Source organism: Melospiza melodia, chromosome 9, assembly GCF_035770615.1.
Source record: "Melospiza melodia melodia isolate bMelMel2 chromosome 9, bMelMel2.pri, whole genome shotgun sequence".
NCBI classification, from domain to species: domain Eukaryota; kingdom Metazoa; phylum Chordata; class Aves; order Passeriformes; family Passerellidae; genus Melospiza; species Melospiza melodia.
In genome coordinates, this window is record NC_086202.1 from 30,715,500 (window position 1) to 30,739,168 (window position 23,669).

The following is a 23,669-nucleotide window of genomic DNA, read 5'->3' on the forward strand; positions in this document are numbered from 1 at the left end:
GCGCTGATGGACGAGCCGGGGGTGCCGGGGCGGGAAAGAGGGAAGGGAAAGGAAAAGGAAAAGGGGAAGGGAAGGGGGGCCGGTGCCTGCGGCTGCAGTTCGCCGTCCCTCCGAGCCGCGGCGGGGGCACACTCCGCCCGCGTTTGGCGAGCGCGGCTCCGAGCGGGGCAAGGCGGAGGCAGCCGCGGCCCGAGGCGGAGGTGAGAACCGGGAATGCCGGGGGGTGGGATGGGATGGGGTGACATATGGAATGGGATGGGGGACCCTCACCAGAACAGCGACTGAGCCAAGCCCCTCGCTCCCAACCCCTCGCCCCAAACCCCTCGCCCGCAGCCCCTCGCCCCAGCGGCTCCTGGGGCCGCTGATTGTGGCCACCAGCGCGGTGAGGGTCTCCGAGGGATGGGAGATACGCGGGAGATGCGCTCGGGTGCTACTCGGCAGCATCCCGCTTGCCTCGGATGGAACTCTGCGCTCCTTGTCGGATTTCCGGAGTGTTAGAGCTCCTCGGGACTCCTGAAAGCCAGTGCGAGTCCTGCGGAAGGCTGGGATTGGTTATCGGGATTCCAAAGGGATTAGCAGGGTCCTCTGAAAATATCTGGGGGAAGAAGAACAGATTTTACTCAGCTTCCGCGCAGAGAAAATTTGTGGTTCCTGAGTCTGCGTTGACGTTTGGATTTGAGAGGATATTGAGACATTCGGGATTTACGCAGTCATCTTCACGTGAAAGGTCAGGAGTGATTATTTTCCTTTTTAAAAGGTTTTACAGACAGGTGCTGGTGGTTTTGCTGATGGAGTTGCCCGCAGAAGTGTGATGGAGGAGTACAGGTGAACCCAACAAAGGGGTTTGAAGGCAAGAGAGGAGAGAGGGGAGTTTGGTGTAATTAAACGGGCAAACTCGAGTTTTGTGTTCACTTAGCTAAGGAAGAACTCTCTTCCAAGAGAGAGAGCCTGTCCTGAGTGGTCCGAGCTGAGTGAAGGGGGCAGGGTGAGGCGGCGAACATCTGCGTTTGAAACCAGCAGCGCTTTAGCTCGCCACTTCCCTTGTACCGGCCATAAATATCTGAATTACCGCGGAGTTTGTTCATCGGGAAGCGCAGGTTTGTGCTGCTTTAGGGGGTACCACCAGGGGGGTTTCCCCCTGGGGGTCCAGCAGTGAGTGCGGGTTAGTGCGGGATGCTGCCGGGGAGCCGGCGCTGGGGCTGACCCGCCGCGCACCCAACAGGTCCCCGCGGTGTTGATTCTGAAACTTGGCACGCCGGGTTCGGGCGGGCGGCAGCCGAGCCTCGGAGGAAGCGGGCCTGCCTACAGGTGGCATTTGGGGACCAGGCACCGGCGGGAGCCCAGCCTCGCTCGGCGGTGGGTGCGCGCTGTTCCGGAGTTGGGCTCGGGGAGCGCCGGGCGCGGCTCTGCCGGGGGCTCCATCCCCGGGGCTGCTCCGGCTCGGGGGGCGCGCTGGGAGCGCAGCGCAGCCGCGGAGGGACGGATGGAGGGAGGGAGGGAGGGATGGAGAGGGGAAGGAGCACGCCCGGAGCCCCCGGCCCCTCTGCCGTGCGCCGTGCCCGCGGGCGGCGGGGCTGCCCGCGAGTTGCTGCGCTATCCCGGAGGAGCCGCTGCCGCGGCGGCGATGCCCGGCGCCCTGGCGAACGCTTGCTGCCTCCTTGCTTTCTCCCCCCCTCCCCGCTCCTCCCTCCCTCCTTCCCATCCTTTTTTTCCCTCTCGCCGATGCGGGAGGCGGGCACGAGCGGCGGCTCCGCAGCGCTTTCCCGGGAGCCGGGGGGGCAGCGGCGGCCCCGCTCCCGCTCCCCCGCCCTGCGCAGGCAGCGCCGCAGCCGCGCTGGCCCCGGCGGGCGGAGCGGCGCCGCCGCTGCCCCCGAGCCCTCACCGAGCCCGCCCGGAGCCCGCGGGCCTCGCTGCCACAGGGCGGCGGCCCCCGGCCCGTCCCGCTGCCCGGCGCGGCCCAAAGTTTCCCGGCGGAACGGGGGTAAGTCGGGGGCGGCGGGGGCTGCGCGGGTGCGGGGATGCTGGAGCTGCCCTGGCGCGGCTCCTCGGGCTGCCTCGGCTCCCACCCTGCTGCCACCCTCCCGGAGCCGGCAGAGCTCCTCCGGTGAGGACAGACACCCATCTCTTCGTCCCCTTCCCCATCGGTCCCTGTAGCGGAGCGGAGGAGAGACGGTGACCTCAACTCGTGTGGTGTCGCTTTGAGACGCGGGGTTAATTTGCGAGGGCCGGTATTGGCAGAAATGCAGCGCTCAGACTTTAATATCTGCATATGGTAATGGTAAAAGAAGGGAACCCGTTAGTATTCCGCTCCTGTGGTACTTGGCGCGGGAGAGCGGCTGCTCCAGCTCGTTTCCGAGCCGATCTGGGGGAGCGGAGCGGCGCTGGGTGCCTTCCCCGCTGCCTTCTCCTCCCGGCACCGGGGAGTCCTGCGGAGCGGAGACGGGAAGCTCCTCGCCTCGCAGCCGCAAAGCTGCGCAGAGACTCCTTCCCGGGCTCGGGGAGCTTTGGGAGCGGGATTCTGGCAGGAACCAGCAGGGTAAGCCCGGTGCCCCGCTCCTGGTGGGTGACGTGACTCTGCTGCCAGCCTTTTCCACAGCCCAGCGGGTTTATCAGCCCAGTGGCTGATGCGAGCCCTGTGTCGGAAATGTTGTGCGAACTTGAGGGATGCACGGTGAGGTCAGCCGCGGGGGCTGGAGCCCTGAGCGCTGGGATTACCTTGGGAAGAGCAGCACCGAGGTGTGGGTGGTGTCACGCCGGGAGAGGCAGGTGCCGCCTTCCCTTCCCATCCCCTCTGCGTGTTTCGGCAGTGGCCATTAATGACGATTGGATGCTAATTCGGAGGGAGGGGTGTGGTAGCCGGAGGGGTTTTTGGATGCGAATCAATCCCCGTTGACTCACTGGGGCCCGCCGAGGTGCGGGGGGAAGCCCCTGTGCTCGCAAGGCGGCTGCTGCCACTGCCAGCATCAAAAGTTGAGGTGGAAACATTTCCGTGTCTGTTGCCACCCACCCCCCGACGGGAGGAGGTTCGTGACATATAAATTTCTCAGACTGCTCTTTGGGCTGTCTGCGTGTTAAGCAAATACGTTTCTCACTTCGGCTGAGAACAGTTTTGCTCTCTGATGAGTGGAAACTGGGGGGGGGGGGGGGGGGGGGGAAAGGAGACATTTAAAAATAAAATCAGACCGTATAGCTGGAGTGGTAAAGCAAATGTTCTCGAGATCCCACGTAGCAAGCTGGGGATGAATGCAAACTGTTCCTGCCGTGCAACTTTTCCAAATCGAGCTCTCCCTGAGAGATGCGATCTCCTCCTGCCTGGCAGCAGAGCCGGGTGTGCATGGAGCACGGAACGGGTGCCAGGATGCTGTTCCTGCGCCCTGAAGGGACAGCGGGAGCGTGCTGGCAGGAGCGACAGCCTTGTCACCCACAGCAGCGGCACGGGAGCCCGCCCTGCTCACAACTTTCTGCCGTGTCAAAGCTTTGGGGAATTTGAGGCAGGTGATTCCCAAACTGGGGACTGCTGGCTCTCCCCTCTTGCTTCAGCTGGGCTCCCTATGTCACCCTCAGTGTCTGCAGGTGACCCGTGCTTAATGTGCAAGGGAATGACCCTGGACAGGTGAAGGGACACTTAAATTAGTCTTGCTCTTGTTTTTAGTCAAAGTTTCATGTGCAGCCTTTCCTGTCCTGCTTTTTCTGTAAGTTCCCAATGACAACGTGTGCTCATGTCTGGCAAAATGCGAATGGCTGGTAGAGCAACCTGCTGAACACCTTCAGGAGTGAGTGCTAGCTTGGTGAGCATTTTACAGATGAAGATGTTCGGTCAGCTTTGTGAGACCATGGTTATCACTCATCCCTCCACCAATGAAGCATCATACCAGCTGTGCAAATGGGCTTCTCAGATCTGGGCTCTGGTTTTCTGTGCAGAGATGGAAGCACAAAGTGTCCATGGGGTAGATGTGTGGCATGGCTTGGGCTTGGTGGCTGTTTGGGACAGCTCCGCTGCATTTGCTGTAGGCTGAAAGCTTTGTTCTTCAGAAGCTGCCACGGGACTGATTCAGGGATACAGAGCTTTGCCAGGACATCAGACATGAGTTAGAAGTTGGCTTGAGTTATTTTCCCTCAATTTACCAACTAAACTTCCATAAGTTCCTTATTATTGCTCCTGGATGCTTCAGGAACCACATTTTTACTTAAAAAATGATCTCCCTCCTTTCCTTCTTCCCATGCCTTAGCAGCCTGAAATCCATGGACATATAACCCTGAAACCTGGGATTTAAGTACTTTGTTAACAGCTTTCAACGAGGGCCATAAGTTGTTAAAACTTTGTTCCTGGTTAGCAAGCAGCTGAAGGAAACAAAACCAGTGGCTTTGCACTTTTCCTTTCATGGCTCTAGTAAATTTCTGGTAGCAATTCAGCCTTAGTCCAAATGCTCTCAAACAGGAAAATAACATAAAATAACATGAACAGTAGCGTTCCTTGCTTTTTTTTTTTTTTTTTTTTTTTTTTTTTTTAATATTTGTGTCTGCATGTGGGCCTCTGTCCAGCCAAGCAGCAAAATCTGAAAATAGGAAAGTAAAATCATTTATATCAGCAAGTCTGATATAAAACCTTGGGTTTGGCAAAGAGAACCTTCTTACCCGTGAAGGTTCTTTTTGGATCTTCTTCATCCAAGCTTCAAATAAACTTAACAGGCTTCTGGCAAAATGAAGCATTGGGGCTTTTTGTGTGTGAACCAGCTGTTTTTCTCTTAAACTCAGAGTGCACAGATGAAAACTGATCTGTTAGCCAGTTATTATTTACTTCTTGGTACTTGAAACGTGCTGAGGGATAACTGAATAGTGGAAGCCTGAAATCTGGATCAAGCCAAAACACTGCTTGAGAATTAAACCCAAGTTTGCTTGTGCTGTCCTATTAATAGTTTATAAATTCAGTGTCTGAACCACAGAAAACAGTAGTTAAAGTGGCAAGGATTATTGCTGAAAATCCTGCAATCAGAGCTTGCTGTTTTAATTAAAAATAACTAATCAACTGATTGATGAAGGGGAAAAAAATGCCTTGCAGGTATATATTAATTTTGCTGCTACCAGAGGATTCCATGTGATGCATTTGTTGATGTGAAGTCTTTTGGGGGAAGAGACGCTGAGTGCCTAAAAAGCTTGTGCAAGCACAGCAGAGCAGGAGAGGAGATGCTCCTGCAGCTTTTCATGCTTAGGTGATTTATTCCAAGGGACTTGACAATCAGGACTAGCTCAGCAGTAGTTGGAAGTGGTTTGTTTCTGTGGCAGTGGTGCCCTGGCAGTGGCTTGGGGTGTTTCTGAGCTGGTAGGGTGAGGATGACAGGCTGTTCTTGGGCTACTGCATGTCTGGCTGGACTTGTATCAAGCTGTGGGTCCAAAGAAGGTGGAGCAAGCAATTCTGATGGCTGGTGACTCACCTCTGAAGGAGGAGCTAGAGTCACTTAAAAGAGTGTATGTTTTGTACATATAAATCTACTGATCTGAACCCTTTGTGTCCCCTCTGTGCACCCGAACACAGAGCTTTGTGTGGGACAGGGACCAGGGTGTTCTCCCTGGATTCACTTGGGAAGGGACAGCCAGTAGGGAGAGAATTCCTCTGTTGGCAGAAATTCCGCTTTGTCGGTGTGATTGCCCTCAATCCTCGTGTGACAGATGAGTAATGCCATGATGGACTCTCACAATTAATGGAGAAATATCATGTATATAGGTTAAGGAAAGTTTATAGGTTTATAGTTATGTTGTACCCCCTCATGTGGTTATCAGGGGCCAGCTGGGGTTGGGACATCTGGGAGAACTGAACTCCTTATGTCCCCTGTTCTGAACTCCTTGTGTCCCCTCTATGCACTCAAAACACAGAGCTTCATGTGGGACAGGGACCAGGGTGTTCTCCCTGGATTCACTTGGGAAGGGACAGCCAGTAGGGAGAGAATTCCTCTGTTGGCAGAAATTCCGCTTTGTCAGTGTGATTGCCCTCAATCCTTGTGTGACAGATGAGTAATGCCATGATGGACTCTCACAATTAATGGACAAATATCATGTATACAGGTTAAGAAAAGTTTTATAGATTTATAGTTGTGTTGTACCTCCTCATGTGGCTATCAAGGGACAGCTGGGTTGGGACACCTGGGAGGGCTGGCTTGTCAGTATGGAACACTGACCTCCAATCAGGATTTGAGGAAGAGATCTCCATCACTGGACAGCAAAGAAGGGGTTGATGGACAGAGGGGTTAAAGAGTTAAAAAGGAAAAACCTCCATTGTGAGGGGGCCGAGCACATGGCAGGGAAAATCTTTTGCTCCCAGTGCTGTAACCTTTTTTCTTTATTCAGCCTTCTGTTGCATTTTTGATAAGGTTTAATAAACCTTCTTAAACTATGAAAAGTGAGTAGCTGTTTCTCACACTGGGTTAATCCCAGAATCCCAAAATGGTCTGGAAGGGACCTTAAAGCCCATCCAGACCCACCCTGTGCTGTGGGCAAGGATATATTCCACTATCCCAGGTTGCTCCAAAACCCATCCAACCTGGCCTTGGACACTTCCAGGGATCATGGAGCATCCACAGAATGTTAAGGAGCTGCCTTGGAGATTCCAGGGTGCAGCAAACCCCAGCACTGCTGGACTGGGATGAGCAAGGGAACTGTGCGAAAGGCAGGGAAGGTGTTAATTGTTGTTTGCTTGTTTGGGCTGCATCAGAGAACTTTGTCTCTGCTGGGAACCTCTTGCAGGGGTTTTGGAGAGCAATTAGGGGCCCAAAGAGAGTGGTGAACCTCAATTAGGAAGCTGCAGGGACAACAGGGCTGGGATGAGCCAGCCAGGATGAAAGCCTTGCCCAAGCTGTGCTGGCTCATCCTGGGAATAACCTCTGGGAAATAATGCTCCAGTGGGAATTTTCATCAGTGGCATCAGGACTGCAATCTCAGCCTAAAGGTGAACAGAGGAACGCTGGGCTTTCTCCCAGCTTTCCTTGGAACTTCAAACAATCCAAGCTTGCCTGGATGATTGCCTGAGGAAGGGCCATGGAGTGCTGTCCTTGTCCAGCCTGTTTTGTCTGTCATCAAGCAATGCCCTGCAACACAGAAAAAAAACAGTTCTGGTTCAAATAAATCCCCTGGAATAGTGCAGTCTGAAGGGCAAGGAAAAAAGAGCAACAGAGGGAGGTTCAAAGGGAAGAGCCACAAAGGCTGCTGCTGTTTTCTGCCACTGAAGTGCTCCCTTATTTTTTTTAATTTAGTTCATAGGCTTCATTTTCTAACCCGGACAAACCATTTGAGGTATTGAGAGAAGAAAGTGAGGTAGAAAGGCAAAGCTGACTGATTAAAGCCGGTGGAAAGATTTCTGGGAGCAGTTTGGGAAAGATGCAAGGAGAAAAATACTCCTGGTAAAGCATTTTGAGGAGCCATCTCAGTAAGAGTGGTGAGTCCTTTCTAAAGTCAAGATTATGCTTAAGAACTGAAATGCTGCTCTGCTTGAAGTGATTTAATTAGTGGGAGACAAACATACAGCCAGTGCTTGTTATTAATTTGGTGGTTGGGCAATCAGATCTGGATGGGAATTTGTGCCTAAAATAGCCTTGTTTTTCCAGAAATACATATTAGCACACATTTCTACTTAAACACAGAATTATTTAGGTTGGTTTTAATGGCCAAGGACCCAAGCTGTGAGAAAGAAGGTGTAAATAGCAGTGCCTGAGGATCTGAGAGGGCAGTGTGATAAAGGTTGGTGCTGTGATTTATCCATTTTCCAGACTTTTTATTGTAACTGGGAACCTTCCTGCACAGCCAGGTTGTTGCATTCATTTCACCCATGTGCTGATTGCTGTATTTACCTCATTCACTTGGTTCCTTCTTGCATATTTTAAACAGATAAAAATACTCCTGTGTTTCCCATTCAAATTCTTGTGTCCAGCCATTGGAAGGTTTTGGTGATTTTTTTTTCCTTATGGGTGGGAGATACAACTGCAATCTGTTCATTGCATTTTGGGCTTTTGACAAAAACATGGACACTAATCCCACTGAGAAGAGAAATTTCAATGGGTGGTTGCAATGTTTTAAATTCCCCCTCTGTTTCTGGAGAAGCAGAGCTATCTCAGCAGGCGCTGTCCTCCACTGGGCATTCCATGGTTGATTTTGGCAAGAGGGAGGGAATCCCTGGGCTCTGATGGCCTGGGTGTGCTGGGAGCTCTCCCATGGCCATGCTCCACGTGGGTATTGTGAGCTGGGTGCCCTCTCCTAGCCCATGGGAGTGTGAAACTCCACATTTCTCTGACACCCATCATCCAGAGCCAGCAGTTCCACTGAGACATCAGTGTGCTCCTTGGACTGGCAGCTCCAAATATTGTTGGGATGACTTTGGGCAGCTTTGTGCTCCGTCCTTGCAGGTCTTGGTCTGAATTTGGCCTCTTTGCAGAGTGTTCCCTCAGTCAAGCCAACACCCTGCTCCCATCACAGGAGCTGGGCAAACCTCAGGGATGGATTCTACAGCACTGGGCAGGTGGCACTTGGATTGTGGGTTGGATGTGCAGCTGGATTTTGATCTTGGAGGTCTTTCCAACCAAGATTCTATGATGATGATTATTATCATGATTGTACAGAAAAGGAATATTTTTCTAAAAAGGGAAAACCATTTATGGCCTTTTGGGAGTAGGGGAAGAGGCAAATGTTGTTGGTATGGTTTTGATTGAGCTTTCATGAAACTCTTTTTTGAGTGTTTCCTCTAAACAACAAATATTCGAGTGTGGCTGCACTCCAAGGTTTTACCTTCTTGAGCACCATGGCTGATCCTTATTCCCAAGATTCTCCCCTGAACAGAACTGTGCTTCACCAAGCAAACTCAGTTTATGGATTATGAAGTTATTGGGTTTTTTCCTTCAGTTTTTACACTTGGGTAATATCCAGGCTTGAAATAAGTTGGGAACCTTTGGTTTCTGGTGGTGTGTTCAACAACACGAAATAACTCAGGGCTTTCTTCTCTGCCCTTGCCTGCAAAGAGATTGCAAGTTTGAGGAAATTGTTGGTGAGGCAGCACAGTGGAAGTAATTAGAACATGGTGTGTTTAATGTTACTTGTTGCATCTAGAATTGAGTGCAAACTAGAAATGAAACCCACACTCTGATGGAATTAGGTTGTGACACTTCAGTGCCATGTGTATGACAGGGAAAAATGAGCAACTTGATGCAGAAGAAGATTGTCATTGAATTTTTTTTTTTTTTTTTTTTTTTTTTTTTTTTGGTTCCTGTCAAAGAAAGGGGGGGAGAGATAGATGTGTGAGCACAAGTTAAATTCAAAGAAGCACTGACTGGTTTCTGAATCCATTTAGCTTATGGAGCTTCAAGTTATTTAACATTCACAAATAGGATCTTTAAATCTCTCAAGAACAGTCTGAACTCTGTTACTCAGATGTCCACTAGAATGAATTTCTTCATAATAATGAAATTGCTGCAGTTTTGATAGTCAGGGAGCTTTCCAGGACTCTCATTTTACTTAAGTTGCTGGACTTTTTCCTTTTTAGATGCCCAAATCAATCATAGAGCAGATAATAATCTTCTTCAGCAGCCTTCCTTTACTGCTTTTTCACTTTTTTTTTTAACTTTCCGAGAGCAATGCCTTTCATTGGAATAAAACTTTCAGTTTAGAGATAGATAAATCTTGTAACACTTAATGTGAAACAAGATAATTTGCATAAATCCTTATACCTGAGGAAGATCTGGATAAATGCACCCAGTGAGTTCCAGATGGGTTTGTTTTTTAAGGATATACAGCCTTGAATAAAACAGGATTCATGACTGATGAACCCCTGGGCTTGTAAAATTCACTCTGTATTTTGAAAAACTCCAGAAGAAGACAGTGCCTGCATTGCCTCATTTTAGGGAAAGGACAGAGGATTATTGAAAGCCTTTAAAAACTCTCTTTTTTGGGGTGTAACGATGATCTCCCTTAAAGTCTTTGACAATGTTCCTATTCTAATATCTTTGAAGGCAGATTACCAAAAAAGAAAATAAATCCAACTCTGAAGGAAGTCTCAAACCAAAGGGATTCATCCATCAGAAATATGGATGTTATGTCCTCTTGCCCTCCCACAATTTTCAGGACAGTGACAAGTTTATGGCTTGGGCTGCCAGCCACAGAGGATGTCATTGAGGGCATGAAATTCCAAGTTCTTTCCAAGGATATCCTTGTGTAACTCCTGTGGAAGAAGTGAGCAGGTTTTTTTGGTGGCACAACAGGTAACTGTGATGCCAAGGCTACTGCAAAATGAACAGAGACTTTTGGGTCATGCATATCTGATAAAAGTGGGGACATTTTTGGGTAGAAAGGGATCAGTTGAGGGCAATTGTTGGACTGGTTTGAAAGTTATTCTGAACTGGAATAAGGCTGGCAGTGGTTGTGCCAGAGATAGCCCCTGTGTGCTGAGAGGAGGTGGTGGTTTGGTGGGGATGTGTAAAGCTGGAGAGAAAGTCTCATGTGGCTGGATAATTTTTCTAGTCCTAAATTTGCATTGAGTAACCTGAATGTTGTTGTAGAATTCTTCAGTGTGTGTGGTTTAGAGTGAAGCACGTTTTTAACTTGGTGTTAAAACCGGCAGCTACAAGAATCCCAGACTGGTTTGGGTTGGAAGATATCTTAAAGCCCATCCATTCCCACCCCTGCCATGGCAGGGACACCTTCCACTGTCCCAGGCTGCTCCAAGCCCTGTCCAGCCTGGCCTTGGGCACTGCCAGGGATCCAGGGGCAGCCACAGCTGCTCTGGGCACCCTGTGCCAGGGCCTCATCACCAAAAATTCCTTCCGAAAATCCAATCTAATGCCCTGCTCCTGTCTCTGTAGACAAATGTCTCTTTCCGTGTTAGTAACGTTTCCACCTCTCTGCTGGAACACTTGGAGCGCTCTGGGAGGTGTCCAGGGTCCTGAAACGGCGGAACTGAGACAGGAACGTCTCCTTCCTGAGGTTCCCCAAGAAATGTGTACAGTGGGACTGTGAAATCATGGAAAAACCAGTTCCTTTCCAAAACAAAAACTTTGGAGATAATTGCAATTAACCAATCTGTGTCTCTATAGTGTCTGCTGGAATTCTGCTTTTTGGGATTTTGTGGGAAACCACCTTCTGTCTCCTGGTACAGGTGAATGAATGCACATTGCATTTGCACATGCTCCAGGTCTTTCTAAGTAGAGGGGAATTTATTTGTAATACAAAATAAATGATTTTTTTTTTCCCCCTGAATTGCAGTTTTAGAAAAGGCACACAAAAATTTTAATTTCAAGACTTGATGTAGATCCATCTTGTCAACCCACATTTGTTTGCAGTTCTTATATTGCTTTATATGATCTTTTAGTGAAATCAGTTGCAGCTTAATATTCCATAGGAAATTAGGAATAATGAAATCCATCACTGAGGTCCCGTTGTGAGCAGACAGGCTGAAACTCTTGTTAACGTGCTGGTTTACTCACAGAAACGCTCTCTCCCTTTTCACTCAGCCTCCTGATCAAATTTTAACAGGAGCTTTGACATTTACATGACATTCACATCTGTAGCAACAGTGTTTCCTTTTCCCCACTGCTCGGTTTTCTCGGAGTTAACATTCTGCTGGAAGCGGTGAGCGGCATTGCAGGAGGGAGCCAGCGAGAAACGAGGGCTGAAATAAATTGGTTGTGTTCTCCAGGCTGGTTACAACTATTTCAGCCTTCTGGAGGGGTTTAACCCACGATTTGGTGGCAGTTTCTGTGGCTCTATCCAACAGATTGCCTGGTCATGGACCCCTTGTTGCTTTTAGCAGAAGGAATTGTGCAGGGTTAGGAATAATGCGCTGCTTTGCTGGTGGTATGGATGTGGATGAGGTTTGGGGCTCAAGAATTTGAGAAGGAGCTGGAAATTTGGGATTGGGCTATAAACCCCTCTGGGAAGGATGAGAGGGATGATGCTCTGCCTTGCTGAGCCATCTGGAGACTTTGGAAAAGGGGCAGGGATGAGCCAGAGGCAGTGTCCTGCTCACAGTGTGGAGGAGCAATGGGAGCTCCAACAGTACTTCTTCCCATTTTTCCTGTTTTTACAGCTATATCCACTTGTGAGTGCTTAAATTCTCTCCAGAGCCTCCTCAAACCCATGGAGTCATTTTTAGCTTTGGTTGTGCTCAAATCAGGCCTGACAGAGGGTTGTGTGTTCCATGAGCATCCACGAGTGGATTGGTGTTCATGGAAAATGGGTAAATGCTGTGCTGAAGAAGTTTTGTTGCATGCAAAGGAGGAAGGACATGGAAACATGGAAATTTGGATGTGAAATGTGAAGCAGGCACTGAAGGAGGAAGGGCATGGAAATATGGAAGTTTGGATGTGAAATCTGAAGCAGGCATTGAAGGATTGCAACTGCCCTGAGCATGACCAATGCCAGGCTCAGAAGGATTAATCTTCATTGCCATATAAAATAAAGCTTTATTTTCAGGTGTTGCTATTTCCCCAGTCTGATGGCCACAGCCTTTCTGGGGAGCTGTATGCCAGCCTTGCCCTGCTGTGTGTTTTTTAATAACAGTGTATATGATTAAATCTTGTTTTCAATTCCATCATGTCTGTCAGGTGGATTTAGAGGTTGAATTAGCAGCATCCCTACTTTAAAAAAATGCATCCAAATGGAGCTACTTAAACCAAAAATCCATGTTTTCCAGATCACAGGGTCTAGAGTTGTTGGCAGTGGCTTTTCTCCTGTGGTTAGCATGGAACCATTTACACTTTTTAGTTGACCCATCCTTATAAAATTTCAGGCAGGCCATAGACTTGAAATTTTGTTAAGAACACAAAGTGAGCTTTGCTGGCCTCAAGATACACAATCAGTTCTTCCTTTCTTCTCCCTTTTTCAATCCCATTGCAGCACATAACAAGTGTGTTGCTCCACTGCTGTTATGTTTCCTTCCACAGAAAGTAAAAAAATAAAAATCACCTTTGTATTCTTGGGAGAAGTGTCAGAGCTCCAAGGAATTGGCTGCACTGTACAATGGTGCCAGCTGGGAGGTGGTGAAGCACAACTAATGAATTTTGGACTCTGAAATCAGCTATAATGAGGAGCTCAGAACCTGGAAAATTATTTTTGAGAGCTGATAGAAACAAGCCCAGTGCTTCTCACCTGCAAGGCTGGATGTTGGCTCCAAGGTAGGCAGGCATGTCTAATGGCAAAAGATTGGTCATTAGATTTCAATCTGCTGGGATGGATGGGCATCCTGGCTCCTTTGGAAATGGGTGGAATTAGGGAGCAGGAGGTAAAAACTGCATCTTCTCTCTTCAAATATGGCCCAAAGTCTTGTTCCCCATTTTCTGTGCCATCCCTGCTTTTCAGTGTTGCTGTATCAGCTTTTTCAAAGAGTTGCATCGCTCTTTCAAACAACGCAGGCTTCAGCTTCTTGTTTTGTTTTAGTATAAAAACCTGATTTTTTTTTCCTTGGGCTTAAAAAATGAAAAGAAATTAAAGAAAACCAAGACCTTCTGCTGTTTTTGCCACAAAATTATGAAAAAGAAAATGTGGAACACTGGCCCAAGATAAAACAGAAGCCTTGGCAGGGTCTTTCAGGGAGATCCCTTGTGAGATGCCAGGAGCCAGCCTCCTGCCCTGGGTTCCTCCAAAGCCATTTCTGATGGCTCTGCTCACCTGTGCCCTGCTCCTTGGTGAGCTCTCTTTGCTTTCTGCCTCTCTCCAGTGGTCATTTAGGAAATCGTTTCCTTTAAGTGCTCAAATAAACAAGTGGCTTTGTTAAAATTCTCATGGGAGTTCAGTGCTTGAGGGGACCATTGAGCCTGCCTGGCTGCACATTCCCTCTCACAAAACAAAGCATGTCATGGGTAATATTCCCTCTTCTCAGCCAAAGGCTGATTGCTCAAATTACTCTGCCCATCTCTTACAATTTGTGTTTATTTAAGACCCATATTTTCGTCTTTGTTATTGTGCCAGCGTTGTCCTTTTGCTGAAGTAGTTTCCTGCCCTTTTTGGTGTCCCCTGCCTCCACAGCCTGTTCTGGAGAGAGGAATTATGTTCCTTTTTTTTTGCCTGTAGTTTCCCAGAGGGAGCAGCCTCTCTCTTGTTAGACCTGCTTTGCTCCCAGCAGCATCAAGAGGTGTGAGCTGAGGTTTCATCTAGGATTTTCTGCACTTAAGGACTTGTTAAATCAAAAACTCCTTGGTGTTTTGGAGTTGTGTGGGCAGTATGCAAATGTGCAGTCCCTAAGGATTAACCCAAACTATTTCCCCTTACATTTGTAGTGAGGAAAGTGTGGCTTCCAAGGGTTGGGGGAGGGTTGCCAGAGGAGAGTTCAGCAGGAAATGCAGAGATGGCGCAGGGGAGAATGGATTCAAAGTGAAAGAGAGCAGGTCTAGATAAGATATTATAAAATATTAGCAGGATGTTCTTCCAGTTCCTCAGCACCCACACAGGGCACAGGGTGTCCAGAGCAGCTGTGGCTGCCCCTGGATCCCTGGCAGTGCCCAAGGCCAGGCTGGACAGGGCTTGGAGCAGCCTGGGACAGTGGAAGGTGTCCCTGCCCATGGGATGAGGTGGGACTGGATGGGCTTGAAGATCCCTTCCAACCCAAACCATTCCATGACTCCAAAGTGCTGCTTAGGGAAATGCTGAGAAGAGCTGATATCCTCCCTTCCCTCTCTCTCCAAACGGCCTGCACAGTGTAGGCACTTTATGGAGAATGTGAGCAGCCCTTCTGTCCCCAGCCACCCCAATCTGTGTGTCCTTCCTTGGATGAAAGAGGCAGGAGCAGTTTTGCTGCAGCCTTGCCTGGTTTGGGGCAGTTCAGATGCTTTGGTGTGGAGCAGAACTTGGGCTGGTGCTGTGACCTGGGCACCCAGCCCAGCTGTGCCAGTGTCTGAGCATCCTTCTGTGGGGTCTGCTGCTGTGGGCAGAGACCCAGCCCTGCTGGGAGAGATTCCAGGGCACATCTGGCTCTGAGCAGGCTTGGTTGGGTGGTGCCACCCCATGGGCCAGCACTGGGGGTGTCTGACCTGCCAGGAAACCTTCAGCTCCTTTGTGCTCACGTGCAGCATTATTTAGGAATGTTCTGAGCTCTCAGCTGGGTCCCTGCTGGTCAGGGCTAGAGCTCTGCTCCCATCAGAATCAGCCTTTATGGAGGCAGCACCAGGCATGGTGCTTTTTCCCTGGTGCTCTCCTGCAGGACCCTGATGGCTTCCCTGAGCACACAGAGCCAGCTGGGGTGGTGTGTGGGTAAGGAAATCTTCCAGAGCTTCCAACACCTGGAGTCAGGCACAGCTTGGAAGCTCCAGAGGAACAGGCTCAGGTGTGACATTTTATTTGGATGGGCAAGCACCCACTACTCTCCTCCACACTGCCAGGGAACCCTCCCCCAGCCTTTTTCCTTTGCATTTCCATTCCATTTCCCCTCACACCAGTCCTTCAAGGTCTGTTTTCTCAGGAATATGTCCCCCTTAGGATGCTGTACCAAATAGCATCACTACAGTTCCAATGAGGGGACAAACATCACATCAGCTTGGTTTATTGCTGCCTCAGTAGGAATATTTTGAGAAGCTGTTGTATTTGCTGGATGCCTGTGGGTCTTGGGCAGTGAACTCCTCTGATGTTTGACCTCTGCATCTTTTAGAGTGCTCTTTCCTTCCAAAATTGTGTGCACAGAGTTCAGATATACAAATGCGGCTGCTCAGAATTTTATTTCACCTTTTTTTTCCCAACAAAAAATTATTAATATAATTATTGTGATCAATATATCATTCATGTCTTAAATCACGTCCAATAAAATTGTGACCAATTATATCATTCATGTCTTGAAACACAAATGTCCTGCAGCAGCAGGATGTGCAATGGGAATGGTGGAGCCTTCTGAAAGCACAGCCAGTCTGGCTCTTCCACTTTCAACACCTTGGAATTGTTCAGTTTTTCTGCCCCTGAGTGGTTGCCCTCTTTGCCACCAGTGTACCCTGAATTTCTGGCCAAAATGTGCATCCTTCATAAGCTCCCCCAAATTTTTTGGCGAAACCTCTGTTTTTAAGACCCTGCTTTTCCCTCATCTACTACATGGCTCCTTTCCTCCTCTGGTTGGAATAAATGGAAAAGATCCCACAGCTCTGTGTCTGCTGCTGCTCCTCTGGCTCTCCAGCAGCCAGTCTGACTCTGTTACTCTCAACACCTTGAACTTGTTCAGTTTTTTTTTTTGCCTTGAACTTGGTTTTTGTTTTTTTTTTTTTGTTTTTTGCCTTGAACTTGTTCAGTTTTATATGGCAGAGTAAGGAAAAGATCCCTCAGCTCTGTGTCTGCTGCTCCTCTGGCCCCAGGTTTAACAGCTAATTTTACTCCAATTTCAGCCTTTTGCTGCAGACCATGGTGACATCTTTCCTTCCATACCAAGAGGAGGGGATGGAAGCAAATATCTCCAAGTGGTAATACCATAGAAGTGCAGGAGTGTTTTGGTACATGTTCCTCCCCCTAGACTATTATGTGGCTGTCATCACTAATTTTAATTTTGCTCCAGAGGATTGCATCCAATGAGAGAGGAAGGAATTGAAATTCCAAAAGCAGAGTACATGAAAATAGCTTTCCCTTCCCCCATTGTACTGGGAGCTATCTCTGGTGAACAATGCTGGTGGCTCAACAATTTTGGGGAAAATCTGAATTTGCAAAGCTCTTCCCTGACAGCTGTGTGGAAATGCAGGCTTTCCTCTGCCTCATTACTGCTCCAGGATGGCAATTCCAGCCTGGCAAACAGGACAGATTGAGGAATACAGGAACCACAGTTCCTACATTACCACTTAGCATCAGGGTTAGCTGCACCCTTCTCAGCTTTCCCTCACTTATTGCTTCCACGAGCTGAGCATTTTTACAGCCTTTTAATTTTCTCCATATTTTTAAAACCCTCAAGAAGCCCTGATCAGAAGGGCCATTAACATCAGCTCAGGACTAATGAGGAGCACAGCTCATGTGCTGCAGGAATCGATTTGCTGAGCTCCAGTTGTGTTTCTCCCTGGAATTCCTTGTGCTCTCCCTTCAGCTCTGCTGGCTGTTTACTCACACAGCAGCCCAGTGAGGAGAAGATGAACTGCTGGGATTCTGCTGCTCAGGCACTGATGCATTGCCTCTCCCTTTGTGTCCTTTAAATGCCAGAAATCCCCTGCTTTTATTTGGAACATCTTTTTAATCTCTGCTTTCAGCCATGAAGAAAATCAAGGGTTGAGTTCAATAGTTCTCCTTTTTTTTTTTTCACCTAGAAGGTGTTTCTTTCCCTTCAGGGGCACCTTTCTGGTATGTTCCATCTCTGAGAAGAGAAAGCAGGCAGAATTTATCCCATATTTGTGTATGAGGATAAATTCCCTTCTTTTAGTTTCATGTGGGTACTTCATCAGGATTTCTGGATTTTGAAACAGTCATGAATTTGTCCTGACCTTCATTTTATCTGTGTGACTTTAGGAAAACAAAAGGATCTAAATTAACAGTAACAGTGAATAATGCTGTTTAAATTGAAGAATAAAATGGAAGAGGATAAACCATCAGTAAATGCACTGGTAAAATGCCCTGAAATAGGCTGCTTACCTTCTTTTTTTGATGTATTGCCTTTTCTGAGCTCAGACAAATACTTATTCCTTAAAAGCAATTTCAGATTCATTTATCCTTGCAGGATATAACTTTACCCTGTAACATCTCTTGTGACTAAACTATTGTTTGGGAGGAAAATATATATGAAAAAATAGCCTTAAATTTAACTTTTTCTGCCACATTGTGAGGGTTTTTTTTTTAGGTATGAGTTGGAGCAAAATGGTTTTATGATGTCTGTGCTAAAGCAGAACCAGCTGCTCCCCCTGACTCTGCTCCCAGTTCCAGCACTGGGTGGTTTTGATGCCTTTCTTAAATTTTGTGTGAAATCCAAATGGTGTTAAAGACTCTCTTTCCACAAAGCACATTCTTGTTTTAATACTGGGTCCGAGGGCAGATTCTGGAGAAACTCTGCAGAAAATGGTTTAAATCCTTTGTCAGTCGTGTTTTCTACATCATTTGTTCAAAGACATGATTCAAATAGAGTTTATTCTTTATTTTTTTTTTTAAATAAACTAATTCTTAGGATTGCATTCACTTTTTTCCCAAGTTGTGTTGGTGTAGTTTATATGAAAGTGTGGAAAACAGTTCTGGTTGTGGTTTGAAACACCAGGCTTTTGTTGTTTCACTTTGTGCCCAGTGTTTTGCACTTCTTGTCTTGGAACTTTAAACAAAAAAAAAATTAAAAATCCTGATCTTGGACTATGAAATAATTAGAAATGATCTGAAGTTGCTCAGGTTGGAGCAACCTGGTCTATGGAAGGAGTCCCTGGCCATGGTGAAGAGTGGGACTGGATGAGTTGTAAGGTTTTTTCCAAGGGCTCCAAACCTTTTGAGGGTTCTAGGAAAAATAGGCTTTTAAAAGAAATGGCTTATTATTGAAGAGTTCTCCCCTTATTTACATCTCTATTTCAGGATGTTCCTTTGCCATATTTCTCCATGCTAGATGTGGAAAACTTCCACCTTATGTGGTTCAGAGAAAGAGAGAAAAATGCTGCTGCTGCTGCGAAGTGTTAGGAGGGACCACAGCTCAGGGAAAGGCAATGTAGCGACAAAGAAATTAAGTACAGCTTCAGAAAGTCAAATGTCTTGTTAAGTCTGGGCAGAAATCAATAAGAGCTTTTGAGAATGGTGGTATTGAGCATTCTATTTTGAGAAATACTTGTGTCTCTTGGAAAACCAGAGCAAATGGCTACAGCAGTGATGCAGATGAATTTTGCAGTGACTTTTTCTAGCTGTGCACGTTGGGAAATCAGGGATGTCTGTCCTGCTGTGCTGGGCTTTCCAGGCACCTCCTGGCACCTTGGCTGGGTGGTTTGGGGGGATGTGATCCTGGTGATCTCTGCAATAGCCTGGAAGGAGTTGTGGTGAGGTGGGGTCAGGCTCTTCTGCCGTGTCTTGTGAGAGGATGAGAGCAAATGGCTTCAGGTTGTACCTGGGGATGTTCAGATCAGGTACTAGGAAAAAAAATCCCTAAAGGATGGTCAGGCAGTGGAATGAGTTGCTATGGGTGTTGAGATGTCAGGATGTGGCCCTTGGGGATGATGATGGTGCTGCTGGACAGAGGATCTGTGACCTTACAGGTCTCTTCCCCCTTGGTGACTCTGTCCAGAGCCCTGTCTGTGAGCTGTGCTCACCCTGAGCCTCGTGGGGATTTGTCCCCACCTCCCAGGACCCTGGCTGCCCTCCCCCAGCCATTAGCAGTGCTCTCCTGTTTCAGGGAAGTAAATGATCCTGGTTTTTCCATTTTCATTAAGGCTCGGCTGTGACGTCGGCTTTGACGTGGCCCTGGTTGAGGGACGTTGGGTTTGAGCCTCTGAAAGGGCTGATCCTGGGCTGCTCTCCAGCTCTCTCCTCTTCTGTCCCTGCTCACTCTGGAGCTGCTCTGTCTGGGGATTTGGCCAGTGCTGCTCTAAGTGGGGAACACGAGAAAATCCTGTAAATCAGCTGCATTTTCTTGGTGCTGTGGTTCCCCACAGATGTTGGGTTTGCTGTTGGATGCAGTGGCAGCTCCTCTCTGTGTGGAGGCCCCATCTTCCTGCAAAGAAGTGCTCCAGGCTGCAGGAGGGCAAGTAGGTGATGGGAACTTTTGGGTCTGGGTGATTCTCTGTGCCCTTTGTGGGAGGAATATCTACATGTCTGCAGCCAGGAAACTTGGACTGTGAAATGAGAGCAAATTGTGCTGAAGTCAACTGAAACAGGAGCTGGACTTGGTGCCAAATTGCAAACTGTGGGTCTCTCAATCATTCCTCTGCAGAGAGCAGCCTCTAACAAAGATTGCTTTGCTGTGAGACCCACAGAAAAATATCTGTTCCCTTGCATTTCTATCACTTAATGATACAAATCTGCTGATGGCTGGGAGTATTTATTTGCTGTGAAAAGAACCTGCTTATGTTGCACTGAGCGTCACGGTTGACTAGCAGGTTCCAGGCTTGTGTACTGGGGATGGAAATGATCCTGGGCCATGCATTATTGACATGTCCCATTTCCAGGAGCACAGCAGCATTTCCTGAGGGCTTCCAGGTGAGCTGGGAGGAGTTTGAGCCCAAAGCTGGGGGTTTACATTGCCAGGCCAGGTAAGTGGAGGATCAGGATGCTGGAGGGCACTGGAGGAGCCTGGGGAGCTCTGGCAGGATGACCAGCTGTACTCCAGGGCAAACCTCAGGGCTCAGGGGCGTTTGAAGGTGAGGTTTCACTCAGCTTTTCCAGCTGTGGCAGCAGACCCTGTACCTGGCTGCCTTTTCAGTGTGGAGGGCAGAGCTGTTGCATTAGTTTTGCTTTTCTTGTTGTTTCCTCCCACTGGGGGGAAAGACATGTTTTCAAATGAGCAGGTGTATATTTTCATAAGCCCCAAGCATTCCTTTGTGGATGAAAGAGTTGTAAAACATCTGAAAGCTATTTTCTTTGACATGAGCTTCTCTGTTTAAAGAATGTGGGGAATAATTTCTTATTCAGGCTGAAGCAGATGAAATTGTTACAATGTTCTGATGTAATGGACTGTATGAAATGGATATTTGGGCCTTTCTAAATAAAATGCTTTTGGAACATGTTTGGAGCTGTGAACTGACTCAGAGTGAGCTACAGGGAGACAAAACCACAGAAATACCTATGAGAAAGAAAAGAGAATTTCCTACAATATGCTGGCAAATGCTAGTGTTGGGCAGAGTGTGTTTAAAGGGAGTTGCCCTTTGATTTTATGGTGAGAAATATGTTTTTTGGTGGTGGGATGTGAGAAGTGGCATTGAGTCCTCATCCCTGGAAGTGTTAAAAAATATGGAGGTGGCACTTGAGAACAGGGTTGATCTTAAAGGTTGGACTTGATCATCCTAAAGGTCTTTTTAAACCTTAAGGATTCAATGGCTGTGCAGTGTTGCTATTAAGAATTATGTAAATCAATAATGCTGATAAAAGGTTGAGCTGTTTGCAGGGAGAATTGCACTTCCCTTCACAGGGGAATGTTCTTAAAATTGGATTGATTGGAATCTGTGCAGTGTTTTGGTGGAGTGAGGCAGAACACATAACGTGTGATATATTCTAGGCTGATTCAGTTTTTCAGATAAATCCTGGCTGTGATTTTTGTCAAATGATTGATCCACCAGGTGTAATGGTTGCCATGCCAGAAGTTGATACAATATTTAATTTTTTTCTCCTTGCTGTTGCTCCCTGCTGCCCCTGAAGTTTTCATCCCTGAGGGGATGCTGCTGCTAGGGTATGAATGTGAGAGAACTCAGGCATTCCATGAAAAATATGGGAAGCCTGAGAGCTTTAATTAGCACAGAGACCATATGCTTCCAGTCTGGGGGTCCTGTCCAGAGAATGGCAAGTGGCTGATTTGGAGCAGAAGAGGGGATCAGTGTGAGGAGCTGCCAGGGGGGTTGGATTTCACAGTTTCCAGGGTGTCACATGCTCCTTTCCCCCATGGAAGAGACATTTTACTGGTGGTTTTGTCCAAGACACTGGTGCTTTTTGTCCGCCACGAAGCAGAGAGAGCAAAGGAGGTCAAGCAGTTCTGTGTGGTGTCTTAAGTTTTAGTTTTCATATTTTTCAGATTCTGTGCTGCCTTGGTGTGTAACTCTGAGCTTCATGTGAAGTGTTAGTAAGTTCTTTTTACAGGGCAATTAAACAAAACAATCCTCTTCCAGCTTGAGACCAAGGGCACCCATTACAGCCTCAGGCTCAAAAAGTATAAACAATGGTTATACAATGGAACTGAAGAGAGCAAACCAGAAGGATGGGACTTCATAACCTAAAGCTGTAACTGACCAATTAGTCCTAATATTAATCCTAATCCTTTTGGCCCTAATATGTAAATGGGCCAAAACTTATAAAAGTGAGAGACCTTGTGACAGGTTGTCCATTTTGTGACCATTTTGTGTTCACCTGGCTGGGCTCTTGTGCTGCCCAAGGTGGATTCATGGAGGCCTTTTAATAAATCCCTGCTTTATTCTTTAATTCTGTCCTGCCTCAGTTCTAGGGCAGCCTCTCTCGGCATAATGTGTGTGTTCCCCAAGGTCAAGCCCTGGATTCTGGGGTCAGGCCAAATCACAGCTCTGCTGCTTGAGAGACCAGGGACCAGTGCAGTCCAGAAGGATGATTGCTGGGCTGTGCCAAAAGAAGGATGAGCAGCAGCTTGAGGGAGTCAATTCTGCCCCTCTGCTCTGCTCTCGAGACCATACAGGGAGTTCTGCATCCAGTTCCGGGGTTCCCAGCACAGAAAGGACATGGAACTACTGCAATATGCTCTGAGGAGGGCACAGAGAGGCTCTGGGGCTGGAGCCCCTCTGGAGCCAGGCTGGGAGAGCTGGGGGTGCTCACCTGGGGAGGGAAAGGCTCCAGGGAGAGCTCAGAGCCCCTGCCAGGGAGCTCCAGGAGAGCTGGAGAGGGACTGGGGACAAGGGATGGAGGGACAGGACACAGGGAATGGCTTCCAGTGCCAGAGAGCTGGATGGATGGGACATTGGGAATTAGGAATTGTTCCCTGGCAGGGTGGGCAGGCCCTGGCACAGGGTGCCCAGAGCAGCTGTGGCTGCCCCTGCATCCCTGGCAGTGCCCAAGCCAGGCTGGAGCAGCCTGGGACAGTGGAAGGTGTCCCTGCCATGGCAAGGGTGGGAGTGGATGGGATTTAACGTCCCTTCCAACACAATCTAGCAGTCTGGGATTCCGTTCCTTTCTCCTGGCACAGAGTATTTCCTTAGTGATGGTGGCCTGACACTTGTGGGACACAGAATCAAGGCCTCTGTGAGCACAGGAGGTTTGTCCTGCTGCACTGGCTGTTGTCCAGGGAAAAGGAATGAATGGGTGAAATCCTCTGAAGGCTACAGCAAGGCCTTGAGCAGCTCTTCCGTCCAAGTACTGGCCCTTCAGTATTTGGAGGGAAGAGCTGCTCGAGGCCTCGCTGTGCCTCTGTTGTTCACTATGGTGGTTTCGGAGCTTCACTGAGGGCAACTTTCCTTTGTGTAAAGGAAAAAGCCTGTATGGAAAGCAGTTCTGGTTGCGGTTTGGAACACCAGGCTTCTGTTGTTTCACTGTGTGCCCAATTTACATTTCTGTATGAATTAGGGCAGGGAAGCAGTGCAGTACAGCTGTAGGTGAAGGCACCATGCAGCACCAGGTGTTCTTCACACCTTGTTACTCCTTGACATGGGAGGGGCAGGCTCTGTTCTGATGGCTGAGCCTGCTAACAACCCCAAGTGCATCAGTTCACTTCAATCCCTTACTAAAATCGGGCCAAATGCAGGAGAGCAGCAGTTAAATTTGCCTTCCAAGGCAATGCTCAGTGCTGCCACAGCACACCTGGGCAGTCACAGCTGTGCTCTGGTGCCTTGTTTGAGTAACCACAGGGGTGGTCCAGCATGTGCAGCTTTGCTGTGGCAGTCCAAGGTGCAGCACTGCCCCGTTTTACATCTTTTGCTTTTACAACACCACTGAAACACAAGCTGGGATGACTAAAGAAGTAAATTAAGCTGTGTGTAACTGAGCTGGGGTTCATGAATGTCCTGGGAATGACGGGAGGCTGCCCTAATAGAGGAGAGGTTTGTCTCAAATGTTCAATCACTGTTGGAACAGCAAAATGTAACTTAAATTTAAGAAGGGAGCTGTGATGGTCCCTCCCTCACTCA

The 23,669-nt window shown here is 48.1% G+C and overlaps 1 protein-coding gene across 3 annotated transcripts in view; it reads left to right on the top strand.

The window, feature by feature from the left end:
• The first annotated feature begins 601 nt into the window (after positions 1-601).
• The window catches only part of PCDH15 (protocadherin related 15), a 642,661-nt gene continuing 619,593 nt past the window's right edge, over positions 602-23,669 (top strand). For 2 of the 3 annotated variants that reach the window (XM_063164078.1, XM_063164080.1), the window contains exon 1: positions 1,899-1,981. The gene's annotated coding sequence lies outside the window, so the exon portion shown is untranslated. Of the gene's footprint in view, positions 728-1,898; positions 1,982-23,669 lie in introns of those variants that run through there. The other variant, XM_063164079.1, reaches the window with a different exon arrangement.